The sequence below is a fragment of the Emydura macquarii genome, unplaced genomic scaffold (genome assembly GCF_026122565.2).
Source record: "Emydura macquarii macquarii isolate MOO-44397 ecotype Brisbane River unplaced genomic scaffold, CSIRO-AGI_Emac_v2 contig_2473, whole genome shotgun sequence".
Lineage (NCBI taxonomy): Eukaryota > Metazoa > Chordata > Testudines > Chelidae > Emydura > Emydura macquarii.
The window spans coordinates 23,959,395-23,970,238 of NW_027132610.1; positions in this window are offsets into that span (position 1 = coordinate 23,959,395).

A 10,844-nucleotide genomic window follows, 5' to 3' on the forward strand; every position below is an offset into this window, starting at 1 on the left:
TGGATGTAGATTGTAGAGCATTGCATGCATTGGCATTTGACACTGAAAATATTGCTCATCAATTCTGGATTAATATTATTTTCCCCATCATCTTCCATGGCATAAATAGAAGCAGAATGGTGAATAATGCTAAAAAATGCTAAAAAATTTGTTATTCTTATTTTATTTTAAAATTAGCCTGTGGATGAGATTTTATTCAGATCTTTATCTACCTAAAGTTTCAATAGTTAAATCTATTTTTAAAGTAGAGAGATCTGACAAACATTAGACAAAATCCCTAACATTTCAAAAAGGGTCCATTATTAACACTTTCCAGTTCCTAAACTACTGAGCAGACTTATGTGTAACAACATCAACAAAATCTTTACCACGAGTCAATGGTGTAATTTTGGAGGTGAAATATCACTCATCCTTAACAAAGGGATTTAAATCTCTGCATTAATTGAAAAAACCTCAACAATCTCAATTATTGACTGGCTAACGATGCCATCAGGATATTGTAATAAACCAGTGACAAACAACATCTATTTATACAGTACCTTTCATTCTGAAGGATTCCGAAGCAATCAGGGCTTGATGTTGCAAACCTCTGAGCACCCATTGACTTTGATGGAAGTTGAGGGTTTACAACACCTCTAGGAGTTGCTCAGCAACTTGCAAAATTGAGCCATTAGTGATCTCTTCACTCATTACTGAAATGCAGCTCTCTCTGGGTTGAAACACCATAGCAATTTAACAGCAGGACAGAAGGCGACATAGAATATCATATCCACTTGAGACTGCGGGGAGAATTTAGCTAGGAAGGACATAATTTACCCAAGTTGAAATTTGGTCAGGGAACTGGGGTTAAATACCCTTAGTGTTAGGAAACGTGCCACAAAATTTTTAATGACCCCAGGTGGTCAGGTATCCTGTCCATTTCTCAGAAAAACAAAATCTCTAGCAGAAAAGTGGCCCCTAGGATCTTTCATACTGAGTTAGAGGGAAAAGTGACAGCTACTGCTACATCACTCCAAGCTACCCTCTTCAGTTTTCTTCGGAGATGTGACTGTCCCATCCAAATGAAGAGCCTGTTTAGTTCATGAATTCTAATAGTATTGCTACAGGGGTTTTTTCCTAATGGTGCCTCAAGTTTAACTTTTCATTCAGTGGCATTTTGGGCTTGGTACAGGACATGTTAATGTTTCTATTTTAAATGGATTTTAATTTGGCTCAGTTTATAAAAGTTCTATTCTTTCTATGTAATTATCGCATGAGTCACTGTATCTATCATTTATGAAGTAATCAGTAGCTATGTATTTCTACGGTGCGCACAGGAGGGAGTAAATAAATCTGTTCACAGCAGTTTTCAATTTTCATGGTGATACAGTTGTGCATCCACTAGGTGGCCTATTTTCCAAAGAAACTAGAAATTTCATCTATTCCAGTATGCAAGCAAGAGTGATGGATTGTAAGGTACAATTGGCCAAAATAACTTAACTACTTTATAAATCACATGATGATGTTAAGATTATTGAGGAAATACCAAGCACTTTCAACAACACTTTCACTGGCTTTATTCATTAGACTTGTTCTTTACATCATTTTCACTTTGGTCCATTCAGTCATGGACATGGGAACTAGAAGGGGGAGGGAGACAGAAAAGAAGGCCCAGAGTGAAGGGCAACATATAGGAAGAGATTTTGGATGTCTTTCAAAGCAGCCCATAGAGTAACTCCTGGTAGATGTCATCATTCACACAGCTCTGAAAAAAATTACTTTTATTCCATGCAAATTAGTTTTAGGGACAATACACTAAAAAAGCACTTAGATACAACAGTGGTGAGTACAGTAAAAAAAAAAAAAAGGCCCAGAACAGTTAGATAGAGCCTATTCATTTAATATTGAAAGTTAGCCAGCCTTTGATGAAATATTAAGCAATTCAAACACAGGAGATTATAACAGCTTTGTTACGTACCTCAGGTCAGAAGATAGTTTCTAGTGCAGTGATCACTTATGATGCTTGAGCAAGGACTAAAGTTAACTGGGGCCAGGATCCAACAAAGTTGTGGGGCCCTCAGATACATTTTCTTACCTTTCCATATTTACAGTGGGAGCTGGGTGTGAGCCCTTCAGCCAGGACATCAACAGATTAGTAAAATGCTGGGAGAGTGGAAATCCTCATCTCTCCATTACATGTTCCAGTGTCCCCTCCCACATAAATTCCTTCTCCCAGCCCAGAAACACAGCGAGAACCAGATTCTCAGCTAGTGTAAATCAGTGTCATTTCATTGAGACTATTAGCTTAATTTACATTAGTTGAGAATCCAACTGCTTTGTCTTACCACTCACCCGGGCAATCCTCATGTTTAGGTTTGTTTTGCATATGAATTTTTGTGTATGGGAGAAACACCACAACCCAAGTTATATTTAGCAAAGACAAAACACAGAGTTTTATTCTTCAAACTGTTTCCCAATAGTCCATCAACAGGAAAATCTTTCTTAAATTGTAAGATGAATTGGCTATCTAATAAAATGTGGGGCAATTAATTTTCCTTTTGTAGTTTATGTATTTTCAGAAGGGATTTAAGTGAATCGAATATCTATGACATATTGTTGATGATTCCCCTAGTGAACTGATATGGTTTAGTAATTTAACTTCTATTTAAAAAGAAGCACTTTCTCAACCTAGTTGAACTTAATCAACTATTAAATATAGTTCTTGACTGAGAAATAATTGATAACTGAATGGCCTTGTACAGTTAACAGCTATTGGATTTTCAGGAATTTAGTTTCACTTGGCTGGGCTACCTCTTCCAGTAGTTTTGGAGACACAGTTAGTATTACTATCAGTATTTGAATAGGCTCAAGATTCTGGGAATTACAAAGTAATTGTTTTCATGGTGAAGCGGCCACAGGGAGATGTAATTATATTCAAAATATTAACAATAAAGTAATTCAGATCTCTTTTTTAAGGTATTATATTTCTTCATATACAGATCTGTTGAAGTTTTACTTTACTCTGAACAATTATATTTCTAGTTGACCCATGAAACAGTTGTGGAACAGATTAGGAGTAAAAGTTTTTATTTTCCCTTGATCAGTTACTCTAATTTTTTTTATAAACTCTTAGAGGAACAAATTTTTATCTTTATTGTCCTGAATGTCAACTAATTCATTGATTTTTTTCCATCTCCCAGATAAGAGTTTATGGGGCAATCATCTGGGGGCTCACCGCAAAAGTACGCTACACTATACTTTATTGGTGCACGCACATGTTCATGCACACTCAGAGATCAGGAGCAGTATAGAATTGGGGAACGGATAAGGTGACTGTTTTCCCTTTCCCCTGCCCAAAGAATTTATTTTTAATGTTCTTGCCACCAAGGGTACATACGTAATTAAGTTACAATCCAACTCAAACTGAGTCCCATGCATTTTATGGTGTGACAGGGAGATAAAACAGGCTATTTGCTGTCTGTAGACATTAAATATCCCCACACGTTTTTCCAAAAACAGGGTCTGCCTCCAGTAATTTCAGGCACCTAGAACATCACTGGATTCTACAAAGCCTGGGTTAGGCGCCGAGGCTTCCTATACAAGGTCTGGGGAGAGATAGGCATCTGAGAATGACATCCACAAAAACCAACAGAGTAGGCGGGGAGCCACTTAAATTAGCCAATAGGAGACACCGAGGAGAGGGATGTGTCCTAAGCCTTGTCTCTCTCATGGTGTTAGGTGCCCGAGTCTGGGCTATAGGGAGATCTCTCTATCTGCTCGAGATTCCACAGCCATCACCCCTCCAAGAGAGGAAGTGGTATTAGCAGCCTCCCTCATAACTTTTAGTCCAGTGGTTAGGTTGTGGGAGACTCTGGTTCAATTCCCCCTTCTATCTGATGAGGCGAAGGGGTTTGAATATGAGTTTCCCATCTCTCAGGTGAACAGGGTAACCACTGGACTAGAGAGACATTCTCTGGCCCAATTAATACTTAATTATCCAAAGGGGAACAATTTCAACAGAAGAGACTGAAGAAGCACCATATCAGAATATCCCATGGCACAGTGGTCTAGGCACTCACCTGAGAGATGGGAAACCTCTTCTTCAAATCACTTTTGCTGAGGCACAGGAGAGGAACTGAACCATGGTCTCTCACACACTGGGTGAATACCCTAACCACGGGGCTAAAGTTTATAAGGAAGGCCAGTTCCCTCTCCACTACCCCAAGTCATTTCGTGTGGAGTTAGTCATGTTTTGAGCACATCTAGCAGCTTGGGTTCTGCAGGCAAGATAGATGGGAACACCTATTGCCACCTAGTTTGGGGATCTTACTGAGGGATAGGCACCTGGATGCCTGCCCAAGGCAGCAGTGCGTATGCCCAGAAGCAGAAACTTAGGTGCCTTGGGAACTTTTACAGCTGAAATTTATTTAATTAATTTAGTTGCTCACAGGGTTAGGTGGCAACTGAGCAGAGGTTTTGTGGATTGCAGTGGAATGTAAATCTGGGACTCAGATGCCTAAATCCCTTTGTGGATCTGGGCCTTTGTGATGGGGAGCGTATGTCACAAAGGCAATGAAAGGATTCATGTGGGCCTGAGAATCTAATCATATTACCTAGGTGGGCTAGGCTTAATTAAAACTGGGCCAGTAGCTGGGTGATTACTGTAAAGGCAGGAAGCACAGGGGGGTTACAAGCATTATGGAGGACAGGATTAGAATTCCAAACAACCTTGATAAATTGGAGAATTGGTCTGAAATCAACGAGATGAAATTCAATAAAGATAAGTGCAGAGTAATATACTTAGCAAGGAAAAATAAAAAGCACAGCTACAAAATGGAGAATAACTGGCTAGGTGATAATACTGCAGGAAAGAATTTGATGGACCGGGTTACTGTGGGTCACAAATTGAATGTGAGCCAACAATGTGATGCAGTTGCAAAAAAGGTTAATATCATTTTGGGGTGTATTAACAGGAGTGTCATACGAAAGACATGGGAGGTAATTGTTCCACTCTACTTGGCACTGGTGAGGCCTAAGCTTGGATAAAAGGGCAGGATTGGGACTTCCGAGGAGACAGAGTCCAGGGAGGCATTCAGCTGAGGAACTGAGTAAGGGAAATGTAAAAGGGATGAAAGGTCAAGCCCGAGGACAGAAGTTGGTACTTTTAATTTGGGATGTTGTTGGGGGATTCCGGGGAGAGCACTGTGAGTCCTGGCCATGAAAAAAGGGTGAACCTAGAGAGGTTGTGAGGAGAGGCCTGAAAAAGGAGGCTACGGTAGGAAGACGTCTAGGGAGGGAGCAGCAAGGAGGCTGATGGAACAGACCTTGGCTGCTGGTTATAAGGTCCCTGGACTGGAATCCAGTATAGTGGGAGTGCCTGTGTTCCCCTACCAGACCCTGGGGAAGGTGCTGTGAGGCCCCTGGGAAGGAGACAAGGACTGAGAGCCCCTGAGAGAAGGGCATGAGGACCAGAGTGAGGGCTGAGATCTTTTGTAAGGACATTGGTCTATTTATGTGTTGGACTTTCTGTTACCCCAGAAGGGGTGGAACTAAAGCATGACCTGTATGGAGAGTTGAGTCATGAAACTAGGCAGATGACGACCACAGGGCCAGAGCAACTGTCAGCAGGGACACTAGATGAAAACCTGCTATGCCATATCTAGCCACAAGGGGAAATCTAGCAGCGACTCTACTCTTCTACAGCCTTATTATCCTTTTCTGTGAAATGAAGACAAAATTTCCTAACCTCACGGGGTGTTGTGAGTTAATACAGTAATGATTATTACACACTCAGATACTGTGGTGATGTAGGCCATATAAATACCTAACTAGATAAATAGATTCTAGTGATTGTCTGGGGGATCAGCATGGGTGGCTGGTGGAACTGAGGCAAAAAGGAGTGGCTTGTTATTGGTGTTGATGTAATTAGTTAGGATTGTTTGGAGTCTGGGAGAAGCAAGAGGAAGTGGGGGCTCATGGTAAGGGAGACAAGCAGGAGGAGAGGAGATGGAAAGGCAGTGTGTAATGCATCCAACTGGAATCCTGGAACTTGGTTGGGAAGTCAGTAAAGGATTTGGAACAATGTTAGGGTGACCATACATCCTGTTTTGGCCAGGACAGTTCCCTTTTTAAGCCCTGTCCTGGACATCCTGACTTCTCTGGCAAAACGGGGCATTTGTCCCATTTGCTCTTGCTGTCTGATCATCAGGTGGCAAGAGCAAATGGGACAAATGCCCAGTTCTGCCAGAAAAGTGAGGCGCACCTTGGAGGAATGTTCAGGGGGGCAAGCAGCAACACCAGGCAGCGGGGCTTGGGCTGTCAGCCCCTGCTCTGGGCAGCGGGGCTCAAGTGAGCCCCGCATGGGGGAGGAAGGAAAATCGGGTGAGCCACACAGTGAGGAGGTGGGGCTCAGACTTGGGCCAGCCCCACAGAATGTCCTATTTTCATTTTGGGAAATATGGTCACCCTAAACAATACGCACTGATTCTGAGAAGTGCAGGGACTTCTAGCAATTGTAGATGCCCAGGGCCATTGTCTGGGTGCAAGAGGATAAATAAGTAGGGCATCATGATAAAAGGGAATGTGGTTGTTTGAAGGTTTAACAAGTGGGCAATGGAAGTTGACATCATGGGCCAATTGGAGGCAACTCTGACTTCTTGATACTGAATGAGAGATGATAGGTAGGATGAGGCTAGATTGTGAAGGGCCTTTAAAATGAAGATAAGTAGCTTAAAGAATCATAGAAATGTAGGCCTAGAAGGTACTTCAACAACTCATTAAGTCCATCATCCCTAACAAGTTTAATCTAACCTGTTCTTTAAAACTTCCACAACCTCCCTTGAAAGCCTATTCCAGTACTTAACTATCCTTGTAGGTAGAAAGTTTTTCCTAATATCTAACCTAAATCTCCCTTGCCCTACCTTCAGTGAACATGAAGAACAATTGAACACTGTCCTCTTTAAAACATATTTGAAGACTTATCAGGTCCCCCCTTAGATGCCTTTTCTCAAAACTAAACATGCCCAGTTTTTAACCTTTCCTCTCAGGTCATGTTTTCTAAACCTTTTGTCATTTGTGTTGCTTTCCTCTGGATTCTCGCCAATTTATCCACATCTTTCCTAAAGTGTGGCACCCAAAACTGGACACAGTAATCCAGCTAATGCCTCACCAGTGCCAACCAGAGCTGAATAATTACCTCCCATGTTTTACATACAGCACTCCTTTTAATACATCCCAGAATGAAATTAGCCTTTTTTGCAACTGCATCACATTGTCGGCTCACATTCAATTTATGATCCACTCTAACCCTCAGAGCCTTTTCTGCAGTACTACTGCCTAGCCCATTATTTCCCATTTTGCAGTTGTGCATATGACTTTTCCTTCCTAAGTGCAGTACTTTGCACTTGCTTTTACTGAATTTCATCTTATTGATTTCAGAGCAATTCTCTAATTTATCAAGATCATTTTTAATTTGAATCTTGTCCTTTAAAATGCCAATACCACCTCCCAGCTTACTGTCACCGGCAAATATTATAAGCATACTCTCCCCACTCCATTATCCAAATCATTAATGAAAATATGGAATAGTACTGGACCCAGAACAGAACTCTGTGGGACCTCAGTAGAGGCTCTCTCCCGGTTTGACAGCAAATCATTGATAACTCTGAGTGCACATCCAGCTTGGCATCCACTTTATAATAACTTCATCTAGACCACACTTCCCTAGTTTGTTTTGAGAATGTCATATGGGACTGTGTCAAAAGCCTTACTAAAATCAAGATATGTCATGTCTACAGCTTAAGAGTCCCATGATGTACTGCCTTCCCTCAAGTGTTGGAATCTGTAAAGTCAGATTCCAAGTCCCTTACACCTTGATGTGCTCGGAATACAAACTCTGAGCCATAGGCCTGCATTGCCATCAGACGGCCACAGCAGTTGAGTACATTTATTTATTTCTTAAAGGTTTTTTGTTTCTAAGGGTGTACTTATATATATGTTCAAAGCTGCAATTATGTAATTAGAAAATAGACTGTAATAGCTCCAAAGGAAACAAGTAGTTAAATGCATAACTAGACAACACTCCCACATCTATTTCCAGAACAGTGGCAGATTTTTAACCTACGCACAGGCAGACTCTGTTTTAGTGGTTTGAATGGCGTCACTTTAATATAATTTTGTTTCTCATTTTTGCAGTACACCCACTCATAACATTAATGTGAAATGACTGACGTGCATAGTGCCATTGGTTTTGCCTTTCCTATTATATTTTTGTTATCCTACCCCAACAATCCCCATTTGGTTTCAACTTTAGACCAGATGCCTTATCACCATTTTCGCTAAACAGCACTAATGAAAATGTGGGAATATTTAGATTTGTTCATGAAAGTTCTATTTGTGCAATAATTTTAGTTCCTGCTTCTCAATGTCCGTTAATTCATGTTGTTTTTGGATTTTGGTGAATTTTGTTGTCAGAACTATATGTTAGCATAATTTCAGGTCCTTTAGTGGTATTTACTGTTTTCAATACCATGATGATAAGAATGAGATAAATAACTAGACAGACAGTCAAGAGAACATTTATCTTGTCAGAAGCACTAAAATATCTTTTACAGTGTTTTCAACTTATATTGAAAATCATATATACTTAAAGCAGATTTTTTTAAATGGCAATTGCAGAGAGCTACCTGCATATCGCAAGAGGAGAGTGTTATAATTAAACTATTAATCTTATTCACACTCTTTCGTTTCTTATTCAGACACACGTAAAAGAAGGTGATGGTGAGATTTTTTTTGTGAAACCTACATGTTAGTAAGGCTTATTGTTACTGATGCCTTCCCAAAGTATCTTGAGGAGTGAGCTATACTATCATAATGATCTATCGACTCTTATGCTGTCTAGGATCTAATGTCTCATATTTTCTTTCATTATTGCCATTTCAGGCTAATTGTTCATTGGGATTTAAGTTAAACTTTGAATATTAGAACAAATCATTTTGTGTTACTTCAAAAATACACAAAAATAAATAAATACATGAAAAGTATCCCAAGAGGAGGTGAGCACCTGGAGCTCCCATTGTATTCAGGCTGCCAGTTCTGACCTTTAAAGGATCTGAGTTACCTGAGATTATGCCTTTCTGATTCCATACATGCTGATTCCATACATTCCTAATTCCTTTCATGATTTCAGTTATGCCCAGCAAAGGCTGTCAAATTGGAGACAATGGGAATTGCTCACAACCTCAGGAGCAAGCCCGTAAATCCAAGAACTGACTCTGGTTAATGTTTCGTTGGCCTTTCTTGAACTTTCATGGAAAAAAAGAAGTATAATATACTTCTAGACTCTTTTCTGCATACACCATGGTCAGTGTAGCTACTTTCACATCATGTCCCTTGTGAATACTAAACCAGTAGCCCACTAACACAGAAAGCAAAAGCTAGTCATAGTCTGCTGAAGTCTCCTTTGAATCTTGACAAGAGATCAGGTCATTCATCAGTTTAGCTGGGCTGGCGTTTCAGATGTTCAATATGTATCTCTAGAAGAAATCTGTTTGTACTACTGTCACTTACCTTGGAAAAATGGGCATTCTCGTATGTTCTAATTTAAAGTCTGTTGTTACTTTAGATTTACACTTGCATCCTTTTTTTACATTTAATTTGCTGTATGTCAGCAACATCTAGCACAAGATCCCTGTAAATGTAAACACCTACACAACCAGTGACCTACTTAGAAATTACATGCTGGCTTGCACGTAGGCATAAAACCCAGTTTTTTAAAAAGTCACAATTAAAGACTGTAATTTACAATAACTTTAGGGCTTTGTGTGGCATACTGCAGGGAGGTGATGCATGATAGCCACACATGCAAATTTTATTCCATTTGAATTTACAGAGTTTTCTTTTAAACTACAAAGGTTCACATTGTGCCAACAACAGCCTTGAAGCAGAATGTCCTACTGATTTAAATAGGGGATTTTGCTTCAAAAGAGATGGCATTGATAAGGTCCCAAGTTCTCAATTTCACAGCTGAGCAACTAAAAATGCATTCCCACTAACATTTAAATCTCAGGAAATTATTACTTTGTTTAGGACTTCAGTCACTATCCCACACACATAAAGAACCCAAAGACTTATTACATACATTGAATGCATTCTGTTTATTTGAGAAGGAAGATCTCAAGTGAGTGCCCATTACAGGAGGCATCTCTGATAATGTACAATAAATTTAACCATTGCTTCCAGCAGAATACAAAAATACACATCTCAGTGACTTCCATACAATAATAAATATGTAATCATGCATCCGACAATAAAAAGGCACGGAAAACTGGTCACTTAGTAGTCATAAAAATTACTAACTATATTAACAAAGCCACCCAAATTATCTGTACAAGGAAATGTAACAATATATTCCAAAGGTGAAAACACATAAACCATCTTTAAAATAGTATATGCAATAAATACCTCAATTGTTTTATATATTAAAAATAAAACTGTGCCATTGTAAACAGTATGTAAACAAACAAAACTCACTGTTCCTTACCATTATTAAAAGTAAATAAAGCCAAAAGTTACAACCCTGCTCTGTTAGATATATTTCATTGGCAAGTTTTTCAGGCAGTTTAAAGTTGTACTCTTTTCTGCAGCAAACAGAGCCCACTGTGTGTTTTACTCTTAGAAATAAGCACTACAGCATTACTATGCTTCGAAACTGACCACCTGAAATGCAGTAGGTCCTTAATTATTAACAAGATTGTCAGAACTGAAACTTAAGAAAAGCAATTTTTGCAGGGTTATGGACAAAGTAGCTGAATTGTATTAAATATAAGAGTGTCAATAAAACTTAGCCACCTATTTAGCACTGTTCA